This window comes from Sceloporus occidentalis, unplaced genomic scaffold (assembly GCF_023333645.1).
Source record: "Sceloporus occidentalis isolate IW3139 unplaced genomic scaffold, rSceOcc1.0.p SCAF_10, whole genome shotgun sequence".
In the NCBI taxonomy this organism is placed as follows: Eukaryota; Metazoa; Chordata; class Lepidosauria; order Squamata; family Phrynosomatidae; genus Sceloporus; species Sceloporus occidentalis.
Window position 1 is genome coordinate 33,335,606 of NW_028316990.1, and position 13,059 is coordinate 33,348,664.

Here is a 13,059-nt window from a genome sequence, read left to right on the forward strand (position 1 = left end):
GTTTTTGTTGTGATTTGCATAGGAGATGAATTTAAGCTAAGATTGCTAATATTTGTTTCTGTACCTTGAGGAACCTCTTAATGTGGATTCTTATGCAGCCAAAATGGCTCTTTCCAAAAACAAGGTGTTTCCAGCAGGTTCTAGAAAACACAATCTTCTAGAATTACACAACATCCTTTGAGGCAAAACAGTGGTGGAGGGGATTGCAAGAAAGTCAAGGAAGCCTAGCCATACTCAGTAACCATAGGGAAGAAGTGCTGGCTGACTGTTGAATATTCAGGGCAAAGAGAAGTAACTGGGGTAAGGAAAGGATGGAAGAGTGTAATATTATGGAAAGCAATGTAGGTGTTGGCCAGTGTTGGCCAATGACTTCCATGTCAGGACATCAATCTACATCAGGATTTTAGGTCCATTAATCCAAAGTGCCGAACCTATTTTAGGGTTAGGGTTAGCATCCTGAATAGTTCCTTTCAAGTTTAGACTAAAACCTTTACTGCCCCAGTGGCATGGGCGCCACTGGTTGTCTTTATTGCTGGCTCATTGACAGCAATAAACTGTCAACAGAAGCTCTGCAGGTCCAGCCTATATCTATAGATCATTTATATAGCGATGTTCCTATTATAGACCAGGTTGTTTTTGGCTCCAAATCATCCAGGAAGGATGCTTTGATTGTGGTTGTATACGAGTTTGAATGTCTGTGAAATCCTAGTCAGTGCTTGGTAATATTACTTGTTTGGTTGACAGCTCAACCAGTATGATTGGTGACCATACTGGCCACCAGTATGGGTTATTTGTAACCCAAAAGACGAACATTACCTAGTTCTGGGTTAGGTACTTGGAGAGGCAAATCAAGATGCCAGTCACTCCCTTTAGCTTGGGGACATTGGTTCCCGTAATGACAGCCTGTAGGTTTCCCTCTAAATGAGATCCCTTTGAAGTCAATGGAAACAGTTCACTGGGACATGCATTATGCAGTGTGAGATTTGAAACTTCAGAGGGAAATCTGACAAAGTGTCATTTAGTGTCCTCTAGAAACCACTTGGACCAAATGCCTCTGGACTGAGAATGCCCCTTAAGGCAAAGCACTGGAAATGCTCAATAAAACATACTAGTCCTCATGTGCCAACAGTCATGATGCAAATTTTGATGATGACCTGAGAGAATAGCTGTCTGAAAATGAATGTTCTACTCTCTATGGACCTCCAGATGTTACTGAACTGCAGTTGTCAACTGAACAGCAATAGTAGAGTCAATGATGAGTTATGGATGGGAGCAGCAGCACAGCAACATCCAGAAGGGCAAAGATTCACCACCCATTCCACACTTACCTTGCCTTCGACTATATAAATACTTTGTACCCTAAAGGCACCAGATCTTGGAAGCTAAGCAGAGTCAGCCCTGAATAGTACTTGAATGAGAATCCATCAATAAATACCAGGTCCTGTAGACTATTTGTCCTGCTAACCTCTACTGAGGGCAGCACATCAGGGGAGTGTACAAATGAATAGTCCAGAGTCCAGTCCAAGGGTCACACAATACCAGTCAGTCAGTCACAACAAAGGGCAGGGGCAAGAGCATAGTCACAAGGCAAATCCATAGGTCAGGTAACCAGAGTCATGAATCCAAGAGCAAGGAACGCAGGAACAACAAGGCTGCAAGACAGCTGCAAAGAAGCTCTGCAGCTGGAGGTCTTTTAAAAGACCTCTGCTTCTCTCAGCTGAGAGCTGATAGGTTTCTTGACTTCTAGCCTGGAAGAACGCCTCAAAGACTCCTTGCCCTGTCTTTGCTCCACAGGTCCTTGCACCTGCAGCCTAGAGTCCATAGAGTCTGTTTCTCTCTCTGCAGCTTCCTGAGTCTCCTCTGAGACTGCTGATCCAGGCAGCCCCAGATCTGCCCCGGTCTCAGCCTCCTTCATGTCTTCAGAGTCTGACTGTACCTCTAAGTCTGGCCCAGGGGAGTCCATGACACTATATTTCAGATGAAGGAACTGGCAAAACCACCTCTGAGAAATTCTTTCCATCCCCTCCCACTTCCCCACTTGCCCACCCACTGCCCTTTCTGGGCACCTGCGCCAGGTGACACCAACCCTAGTGATGCCACTGTGCTTAGGATTGAACTGCATGGCAGGGGTTTGGATTGGATGCCCCTTGTTTTCTCTTCCAACTCTATGATTCTGTGATAAACTCTGACTTTCGAAATAGCATTTTCCATAGATGTAGCCAGAATTTTCAGTTGGCCCTCCTTATATGTCCCACGAGAATTATATTCGTCAACCACAGTTTGTTTGTTTGTTTGTTTGTTTGTTTGTTTTAAAGAGAGACTTCAGTAATGGGCAAGACCCAACCTTAGCTTCCAACTGTTTCATACAACTTCATGGGAAAAGTAACTTACTAGCTTCCGGAAATGATGCTAAATCAGCTTCCTAGGGAAGTCCTTCATTCCCGACAGAGAAATGGCTGGTATTATGGATTCATTGTTTATTAGACAATAATAGTGTCGTTCTTTTTTTCCTGAGCAGGTAAAATCCCTTCCAGCATGTTTCTCTCCACTTTCCTACAATGCTTGTCATGGCCAGAATCTGTTACTGGAAGGCTTTTTCCCCACCCTTTAAAAATAAGCAATATAAGATGAAACATTAAGATCTGGAATGCTTCAAGGCTTGGAGAGAACGCATAGACTGAAGTGTGTCGGGGAGAGAGAAATAACACAGAGGTTGTCAGATCACTTTATTCCATTTTTCACTTCATGTTCAGCTCTGAAGCCGACCAGCTTGGCCTAATTACGATTAAACTTGCGTTCGCCTCTCTGAAAATAAATTGCCACCGACTTATCGGGGAGAGGTTGCGGCGAGTGCAACTTGCCTCCAGTCTCGCCAGTATATTTGATGCACTGGATAGTCCACATTTTGGGAATTTGGGTATGGGACTGTGATAATGGTGACAGATCATCACAGACATGGAATCTCAGTTGTGGAAGAGATATCCACATTTTCTTTGGGACTTTCACAGCATCGACGCTGCAGAAATAATGCAGTTTGACACCACTTTAACTACCATGGCTGAATGCCATCGAATTCTTAGATATGCAGTTTCGAGAGATATTTAGCCTCCTGCCGGAGAGCTTTGGTACCACAACAAAGCACAAATCCCAGGATCCCATAGAGTGGAGTCATGGCAATTAAAGTTGTATCAAACCGCATTAATTCTGCAGTGTGGCATCAGCTTCAGACACCTCAATGCTTTGGGACTCAACTGAACAGAAGCAATACCAGCAGTCAAACCTACCCAACTCACATGGAGACTGGGGGCCATTTTAAAAAGCCATCTCCTGGGTATAAAATGGCCAGGGGTGATAACATGTTTAAAATGATCCTATGGTCCCTAGGGGATAAATGGGAACATTTTTAACTTCTTTGCCAGTGGGAATGCAAGGTGGCATCTCTTGTAAGGCTAATGTGGACCCCCAGCTTTCCACAGTTGCCCACCCTTAATGTATGTGATTATTTTCCAGGATGGCGTGGGCAAAAGTTCAGCTATATATTTCATTTTTATATCTTTATCTATCTGTTTAACTCACTTAATTAATTTTGACACACCTAGGTAAAGACTGAAGTCTTGTTTTAATAAAATGTGTGTGTGTGTGTGTGTTTATGTAAAGACATTTATGTGTCCTTAAGTAACATGTTGACTTATGGTGGCCCCATTTTCTCAAGTAAGGAATAATCAGAGGTGGTTTTGCCAGTTCCTTCCTCTGGAATATATCCTATGGCACCTGATATTTGTTGGTGGTCTCCCATCCAAGTACTAGCTGTGGCTGATCCTACTTAGCTTCCAAGATCAGATGGGGTCTGGTGCCTTTAGGCTATTTAGGCCTCAAAAACATTGTTGCTTGCAGGCAAGAAGAGATCACATAGAGGGACAACAGAGCCTCCTCTAGGATCGTGTTCTGCAATGTGGGAGCAACCACCAAGAAGGCTCTCTCACATGTCCTCACCAACCATATCTATGATGGTAGAAGGTCAGAAAGAAACCCCTCCATGATGAAGAAAAAGTTTGGGCGGGCAGGTAGAAATGTGGAGATTTGACATATTAGAACCATAGAATTGTAGAGTTGGAAGAGACCACAAGGGCCATCCAGTCCAACCCTCTTGCCATGCATATTAATAGGGAATCAACTTTGTTGGAAAGTGGTAATGTTATGCCCTCTTTTATTTTCAGTCTAAAGGAATCCCTTGCATTTCCTGAAATTATGCTTGTTCAAAGATGGATTTATGCACATCACGATGCAGATATTAATAAAGATATGGGACTGTCATCATCTCCTTCGGCCATGAAAATTGCCACTCCATCAACGTTTTCTGCAAGGAAACCATAATCACTGCTTGCCAGGCAGGTCCCTTTCCTTAGATATGTCTGTGTCTGTGTAGTGATAGCGTTATGTAATTATAGTGGGAAAGGCATTTTTTGTACACATTCATAGTTATATCAGTTTTTTAGTGCTTCTTTTCAGATAAGAAGACTGCCAGCTGAGAGGGACCGGTGCCATTGCACCAGTTTTGCTTGTGTGAGGTTTTTCTCTCGGGCCAAAATAATCCTAATAATGATTTGGGAATCTGTCATGATCCTTCTGTGCACAAGTCAAGAAACATGATTAGGAGAAAAAAAAAAGAAGAAGGCGAAGAAGAGGAGAAAATGAATGGATAGCAAGCTGTTTCTGAAAATCAATAGCAGACATGACAGGTGAATCTTTGAAGTGATTCTTCCAAAATACCCAATTGTTTGCTTTCGGGGTCTTTTTTCTTCCTTTAAATTACACAGGGAGGGGAGAAGAAGAATCAAAGCTTTTGAGCATCTGAGTCTTTCCCCCCCCCCCCTCTTTGCTCTCTATTTTTCTCCAAATGAAACCTGAAAAGCTTCACTGTTCTGTTTCGATGAGAGCTGAAAGACGTCTTTTAACGTGGAATCATACAATCGTAGAGTTGGAAGAAGCCCAATAGCCACTGAGTCCAATTCCCTGCTCAGTGCAAGAACTCCAGCTACAGCATCCCCAGCAGGTAGCTGACCAGCTTCTTTTTGACAAAGTCCAATGAAAGAAACCCCGCCACCCCTCTAGGTAATTGGTTCCATCGCCAAACAACTCTTACTGTTAAGACATCCCTTCTGATGTTCAGTTGAAATCCTCCTCTAACTTAAAACCATTAGACCTGATCCTATTCACTGGGGCAGCAGAGACAAAAACCTGCACCTTCCTCTCTGACCCTGTCTGCACAGGCCAAATAAAACATCCTCCTCCTGTTACCATGGTTGTTGCATCCAGAAGATGCAGGGTCCAGATTCCAGTTCCGTTGCAAACTGTTTGAATGACATGCAGATGGTTAACCAGAGGTTGTTGGGAGTGCTTTGATTCTGATTTCCAGCAGGGCAGCGGATTGGACTAGATGGTCCTTCTAGTAACCTCAGACCATTTATACCTGGTCCTACTTTCTAGGACATCAATGAACAGGCAGAGAACTGGGACAGCCCTGGAGGCATTTGAAGAACACAATCATGTCACCCCTCAATTTTCTCTTCACCAAATTGAACATGTCCAGCTCTCTCAACCTTTTCTTATTTGTTTTTAGAGAGACCTTCTGGCACCTTTGAGACCAAAGGGTGGTTCCATGCCTTCGTCAACAATACTGAAAGAGGGCTGAAGCCATGCGTACTGTCACATCTAAGATTCTCCACCTTTGCCACAGGTGACAAAATGTGTGTGGGGAGGTCACATATTATCCACTGATATGTTTTTGTGTGTGTGTGTAAGTGTAATATTCCAATAGTTTAAGGCAACCTGCTCACTTGGCCACACACAACAGTCTCAGAAAATGTATCAACACTGGTTTTCTGAGCAACACAGTCCCACAAGCAGCCTTAGATTGTCTGTTGAAAAGGAAAAGAGAATCTGCACATCATGCATAAGAAAGCTTGCTCCTGGAAGAGAGAGCATGGAGCTTCTGACTGAGACAACCCAGTCAACATTATTACAATAACAGCTCAGTCATGGAAAAGACAGAAGCAGCGAACAATAGGAAATCGAGGTAAAAATAGCTCCCGGGTTCAAAAATCTCTCTGTATACATAAGTGGCAGCTCAACAAGCAGTTCCTAAATCAATGCCAAGTAGAATTGACTAGGATTAGGGTGAACTGTGATGGAATTCGACCAACTTGTTCGTAGTGGAACATGCTAGCATGCAAAACTTGGCAACCGCCAACACAGGTTCTTTCGAGCAATCTGAAAGGAGGGAGGTATTAAAGCTATCTGATCTGCCTGGGAACTGTTCCAAACTCAGAGCTATACACTGGGGAAAAAAATATCCTTATAATGCAAGCCGTATAGTAGAACATGATCCACGGTTTCATCCTCGCCTGACTGACAGGGACAGATATGCTGCGCATAAAGCATTTGTAAATATCTCCCTTGCATTAATGCTGATGACAAAATGTTGACATGGGCCAAATTAAAAGCTCGGCAGTATTTGAGAATTTCTAGGATGTAAAAGATAACCATTGGAGCAAAATTGGAGTTAGTATAGTTTCTGGATCTGAGTTGTTGAGAACATTGTGTTAATCCGGAAAGATGCGTAGAATTTTTTTACATTTGGAATCCATCTTTGCCTTTTTTAAAAAGAGGCTTTCTCAAAACACAAACTAACCGAATTAGCATGAAAAATTGAATCTGTTTGGTCTTCAGGGACGAAGCCGAGGCTCAACCTCCACCTCACTCCCTGCTCCTCGCCCCAACGTTTCCCTTCCATTTTGCTCCATTCCTAATTTATAAAGCCAGTTGTCGAACAATGTGTTTTTTTTCTTTCCCTGCAGAGTCCCGGGGCTATCATTCTGATGAGAGGAACTGATGTTAATATTGTTGATGGTTTACAACTTTTCCAGAGCTAGGTTAAAACTGTTAGCGAGGATGGATTTTTGTTGTTTAAACAATGCTTCCAAATGCAGACACCCGGGAGAGAGGACTGGAAACTTCACCGACGGCTGCAAATTGATAGCAGAAAAGTAAAGTTTGAACTGAATCGAGATATGCCCAGCAGCCTGTTGTGCTCAGAGGCCTTGGATTCTGGGAGGTAAGAATTCAGGTTCACACCATGGATTGAGGATGGAGGCTATAGTATTTTACGGTGCCTTCCTTGCCCAAGATCATAGGCCAACTGGCTTTGTCTTCCCAGACTCAAAGAGAAAAAACTGGGGCAGATGATCTAAGTGTGAGACAATTCTAACCAGTGAGGTGTGGATCATAGAATAAATCTAAGTGCTAAAACATTCTTCCCATTGGTTCAGCACCACGCATACCTCCTTTAAAGTTTAGGTTACAAAACCCAGAGTAGATTAACTCTGGGCCAGTACAGATGGACTGAAAAGGATGCCTTCATCACGTGCGAGAGGCAGCGTTTCTAGACGTCTCTCGCCCCTCACATGTGATGAGGGTGTCCATGCTGCATGGTGCTGAATAGACGGTGCACATAGCAATGACGTCACTGCTGCACAGCCTCCAGATGGAGCTGTGCAGCAGTGACATGTTCGTGCCACAGCCAGCTCTTTGCAGCAATGTAAAAAGGAGCTGCTTTTTAGCGGTCCTTTTTTTCACGCAAACGCACTGTGCAATTTGGTTGCTGTGGCATGGCTACACAAAAAAGAGAGGCGGTTGCTGGCCGCCTCTTTCTGGCGGTTTGTACCCCGCCTCTATTACTGTTACGGAAGTCAGAAGAAGCCAGTGAGCTATCATGTGTTAAATTAGAAATATGTATTTTCATACCTTGGTAATATTAGGAGGGGGAGAGAATTTATGACAGGTAGTTACTTAAGAGGGCCAGTGTGGTGAGGTTTGAGTACTGGACTAGGCCATTGGATGTCCAGGGTTCAAATCCCTGCTCAGCTATGGAAATCCTCAAGCAAGTCACACTCTCTCACCCTCAGAGGATGTCAATGGGAGACCCCTCTGAAGAAACTTGCCAAGAAAACCCCATGATAGGTTCACCTTGGGGTCACTCTCAGTCCAGATTGACCTGAAGGCACACAACAACAACAACAACAACCACACTTCCTTGGAGAGTGGTGAAGTCTCCCTCCTTGGAGGTCTTTAAACAGAGGCTGGATGGCCATCTGTCAGGCACACTTTGACTGAGAGTTCCTGTATGGCAGAATGGGGTTGGACTAGATGGCCCTTGTGGTCCCTTCCAACTCTCTGATTCTATGAACAACAACTAATTTATAACTACTCACTTCCATGCTCTGGTCTTACTCAGCCCATTGAAAAGCTTGCAGTTAAGTTTTTCTTCTCTCCCCTGACCCATGGCCATTCTGTGCTTTTCTGTTGCTGCTACGTTCCTGATATGCCAGAGCTCAAAATACATTTTAAAAATGGATAAACAATTGAGGAAGGCGTCCCTAGGTGTCCGGGATAATGTTTAAGACCCATCCCCTGAGACCGCACATATGGGCAGGCCGCTCAGCTAAGCAGCGTGAAATGGAGCAGATGCAAGAAGCATGCTGGGGATTGCGCATTTCTAATATTTTACACCCCAGAGGAGCCTAAATTAACTTGATCACTGTTCTTTGCTACAAATGAGAGCATCCTAAATGATCCGTCAGAGGGGTGGCTATGGGAGGAGAACAGGAAATCCTGGCTTAGTAACAGACAAGAAACAAGGGGAATATAGTTTAGCTCTGGAGGGGTGTCTGTAGATAAGTATATGATAAGATACATAAGATAATATATCAGTAAGATAATATATCGGTAAGATATATAATATATAGATAAGATATATAAGATAATATATACAAGTTTTAATGGATGTCTTTTAAACTGATGCTGTTTGTTTGTTTATTGAGCAGCAGAAGTCCTGAATTGTGAATAGCCTATGAAAATTATGTGCTTTTTGAAGACTTGGTGATAAGAAAATTGCTAAAGATTGCTCATTGCTTCCTTTGAAAAGAAACTTAGGGTACACCTACACTGGAGAAATAATGCAGTTTGACACCACTTTAACTGCCATGGCTCCATCCGACAGCATCCTGGGATTTGTTGTTCTGTGAAACACTAGCACTCTTTGGCAGAGGAGGCCAAAGGCCTTGCAAAATGAAAAATCTCAGGATTCCTTGGGTTGAAGTGGTGTCCAACTGCATTATTTCTACAGTGTAGATCCACTGTTGTGAAGAATTATATCCCTGCACTAGCCAGTCTGCATCCTAGATTCCTGGTATCCCTACAAAAGTGGAATCGTAGCACTATAGTCATACAATATGAAAGGGTTCTGGTATTGAGCTTCAAGCCACTTCCAACATTAGTTTATTTAGGAATTTTTGTAGGGACTGAAAGGGTCCCTGGGGCAGAAAACTAGCCTCCTAATCCATCACCGTTGCCAAATCCTGAGCTAAATGACAAAATCGCTTCCATCACCTGGAAGACTATTTTGTCCATCCACCCATCTATCTGTCTGCATCATCTCTGCCACCTTTCCCTAAGTCCTGCACCTAGGCTGATAAAGGGAAGGCAATAAATGGGGTAGCATACACCAAGGAAAAAATTGAATTGGAATCATTTCCTTGCCTGCCTTTCAATACCTTTCAACAGGATTTATTGCCAGGCAAATAGAAAGCATCCTTTTTGCATGGAGTCCAGTTCGAAATAAATCTCTCCACCCTACCGACCGCCCCCCAGTTTTATGTCCCTGTAAGTATTCAAATCGGTAAGATTTATGGCCGAGGTCTAATTCATAGCGGGCAACCTTGGTTCAGTCTGTCAGCGGTTGTAATGGACCGTGAACCTGGAATTGGGGACTGTTGTGTCCAGATAAAGAAGTATATTTGGCTCGCATTGTGTGGGGACCGTTGATAAGCAAAGTGGTCCGGCCCATATAGAAAAAGGTTATTCAACCATTTCCCCCTCCTGCCTCGGCGCAAGGTGGTGACTGTTAATTGAGCATGGCAGAAAATGCCAAGGTATTTGCAAGTAGAAGATGGGGAAAACAGAAAGACAATGTATCTCTTATTAACCAGGAGCTAATTAAGCGAGCAGGGAAATAATCTGGTCTGAATTATAATTCATTCAATGAGTTTTGCTCCCTTTTATTTGTCCATGGATTGTTTGCCAACAGATGGTGACTTTCGGGGATCCATTCGTTATTAACAATTACTTGACCTCTTAATTTCGGTGAATAATGATCAGGCGGCCGCTTATTGGTGCGCCTCTGCTTCTAGATTCAGCTGTTTGGGGACCCTTTTCCTCTGTGTTTTGAGTATCAATCGTATTGATTGATGAGAAATCCTGTTTACTGCTCCGATGTATATCATTATTTGACCTCCTTCTCCAAAGCTCTTCCTGGAGAGTGGAGGTTTCATAGGTGATCGATGAATCTTTGCACGACGTCTTGGATGAGGACGTTGAAAGCTTAGATCTCCTATATTCTGACCTGTTGGTGTTCGATATGCTTTTCTGGATAATATTTTTTATTAAATTTTAAAACATACAACATACATAACCAAAAAAAAAATCCACTCGGTTACGCACATGAAATAATCCTACACTAGACTACAAACATGCTCTAAACCAAACTAATCTACATTACCCTCTAAACCCCAAATGCCCCTCTCCCCCTATACAAAACTATAACAGTGAACACAATAAACACAAACTGGTTTAAGATTCCTGAAACATCAGGAATAAACATGGCCACAAGAAGTAAAACCCACAAGAAGTAAAGTTTCTTGCTTGTAATTTCTTATAGCTATTAGGAGGAGAGACGGCTCATACTTGCACACTTTGACATCTCTAGTGAGCCTCAGCAATGTTCAACCTTGGGAACCCATCTTCCATTGGCCTCAATCTGGGTGAGGGCAGCCCAGGAGCTACAGGCAACTGAAGTGTCAGCCCTGGGATAATCTAGGTCAGTGATGGCGAACCTATGGCACGCGCGCCAGAAGTGGCACTCAGAGCCCTCTTAGTGGGCACATGTCCTCTCTGTGGGCACATGTCCACAAAGTTTTCCAGGGTTTGTTACTAGAAAGCCAGAGGGACATGGCACTTTGCAATAAATAAGTGGGTTTTGGATTGCAGTTTGGGCACTCAGCCTCTAAAACAGTGATGGTGAACCTTTTAGAGACCGAGTGCCCAAACTGCAACCCAAAACCCACTTATTTATTGCAAAGTGCCATGTCCCTCTGGCTTTCTAGTAACAAACTCTAGCAAACTCTATGCTGGAGAGGGCTCTGAGTGCCACCTCTGGCACGCGTGCCATAGGTTCGCTATCACTGCTCTAAAAGATTCGCCATCACTGATCTAGATCTATTTAGCTTTTTCTGGGCTCAGTTCTACAACTCACCATGAAGGGATGGAATCATAGACTCATACATCTGAAAGGGACTATAAAGGTCAGCCAGTCCAACCCCCTGCCATGCAGAAATACACAACTAACACACTCTTGAGAGATGGCCATCCAACCTCTGTTTCAAGAACTCCAAATGATGCCCTTAGGTAAAAGGTGCTGTGATGCTTTCCTTTGCTGGAAACCACCTGCTGCATCGTTTACGACTAATAAAACTAATCTTATAGCAGTGATACATGTCAGGTTTGGGGAATAAAATGAATCTCTGGGAAGGCCTGGCATTGCAAAGAGTTCTAGCGCTGGAAAAAAAAAAAACCCTGAAGAAAAGGGAGAAAGCAAACTAATACCATCTGTGTCAAGTGAAAACGATTATTGCAAAGGCAGACGGATTGTAGTTAGGGAAAAGTACCACCAGAGATAATTGTCCCATATCTTTGATTCATGCAGCTTCCAGCAGAGCTGTGCCTGTGAAATATAGGAACGCTTTCCGGAATACATTCATTGACAGAAACTTTGTGTGTTTTGTTTTGTTTCTTTCAGACCAAGCGGTGAGATGTATGGCATCCAAGTCCAGCGACGTTCTTTTTCATATCCTCCATTCTTGCAAATCTTTCACAGGGGCATTATTTTGTCTCTCTCTCTCTCCTTTTTTTTTAAACCATAGAAATATGGATATTCTTTGTGGGCTTTGTGAAAGGAGAGCACATTCTAACGCATTGGTACCAAGTGGAGTTTTGTTATTGTTGCTGAAGCAAATACATTTCTCAAGTAATGATTGCCAAAGGAGATGGAGAGCATAAAACAAAGATCTCCTTTAGAATGCAGCAACTAAAAACAATTCCAGATTTCTGCATGCTGTGAAGGTCTTCGAATTTTCTTCTCCTCTGACTGATCTGGATGGGATCTCCAGAGGCCATCTATCTTAGCTGCCACCACCCATTGATTTGAATTCCCCTTGCATTGCATTGTAATATAATGGGATATTGCTGAAATTCCACTTGCATTTTCTGTCTCTGACTCTGCAGAGACTTTTTCTCCCCTCTTTTTTGGGGAGATGTGACAGAGCAAAAGGCACATGAAAGGAGTGCGGAAGAAGAGAAGTACTTTTAAAGGAAGGCTTTATTCTAAGCAAGAAATCTGCATTAACAAAAAGAGATCTCAGACATAAAGGCACCTCCTTTCAGGCACCCTTAGTAAAGTACCTAGTTAGAGAATAGTCTCAATCATATCAGCCAAGGTTAAAATAAAAGAAAGCCCTGAATGATACTTGCTCAAACTTTCATTAAAGGGAAAATAAAATGTATAAGTGAACAGAATAGAAGAATGAATATTCAACACACATTTAGTTAAAGTGTCTTTTTATACAATAATGTTAATGATATAACCGAGTGTTAGAGATTAGGAAGCCATTTTACTGATTTGGTGACTTGTGTTGTTGTTACTGTTGGTGTTGTCTATGTTGTCTGTATATTTTTATTTTTCATGGTATATATTTGTCGATGGAATAATAATAATAATAATAATAATAATAATAATAATAATAATAATAATAAATATAACTGGAAAAATAAAATAAAAATAAGTTCTGATGCAACTAGCTAAATGCATTTTTTATTCTACTCAGATGCTGCTGCAACACTGCAGAAATAAAACAGTTTGATTCCACTTTCTAACTTTTTAACTCTCAT

General features: G+C 42.6%; 1 long non-coding RNA gene across 1 annotated transcript; it reads left to right on the plus strand.

Moving 5' to 3' along the window:
• The first annotated feature begins 5,624 nt into the window (after window positions 1–5,624).
• LOC149306419 (uncharacterized) lies at window positions 5,625–12,717 on the plus strand. Its single transcript, XR_016271723.1, has 3 exons — window positions 5,625–5,737; window positions 6,990–7,114; window positions 11,912–12,717. It is a non-coding gene; the product is annotated as an uncharacterized LOC149306419 (long non-coding RNA).
• Window positions 12,718–13,059: the final 342 nt, after the last annotated feature.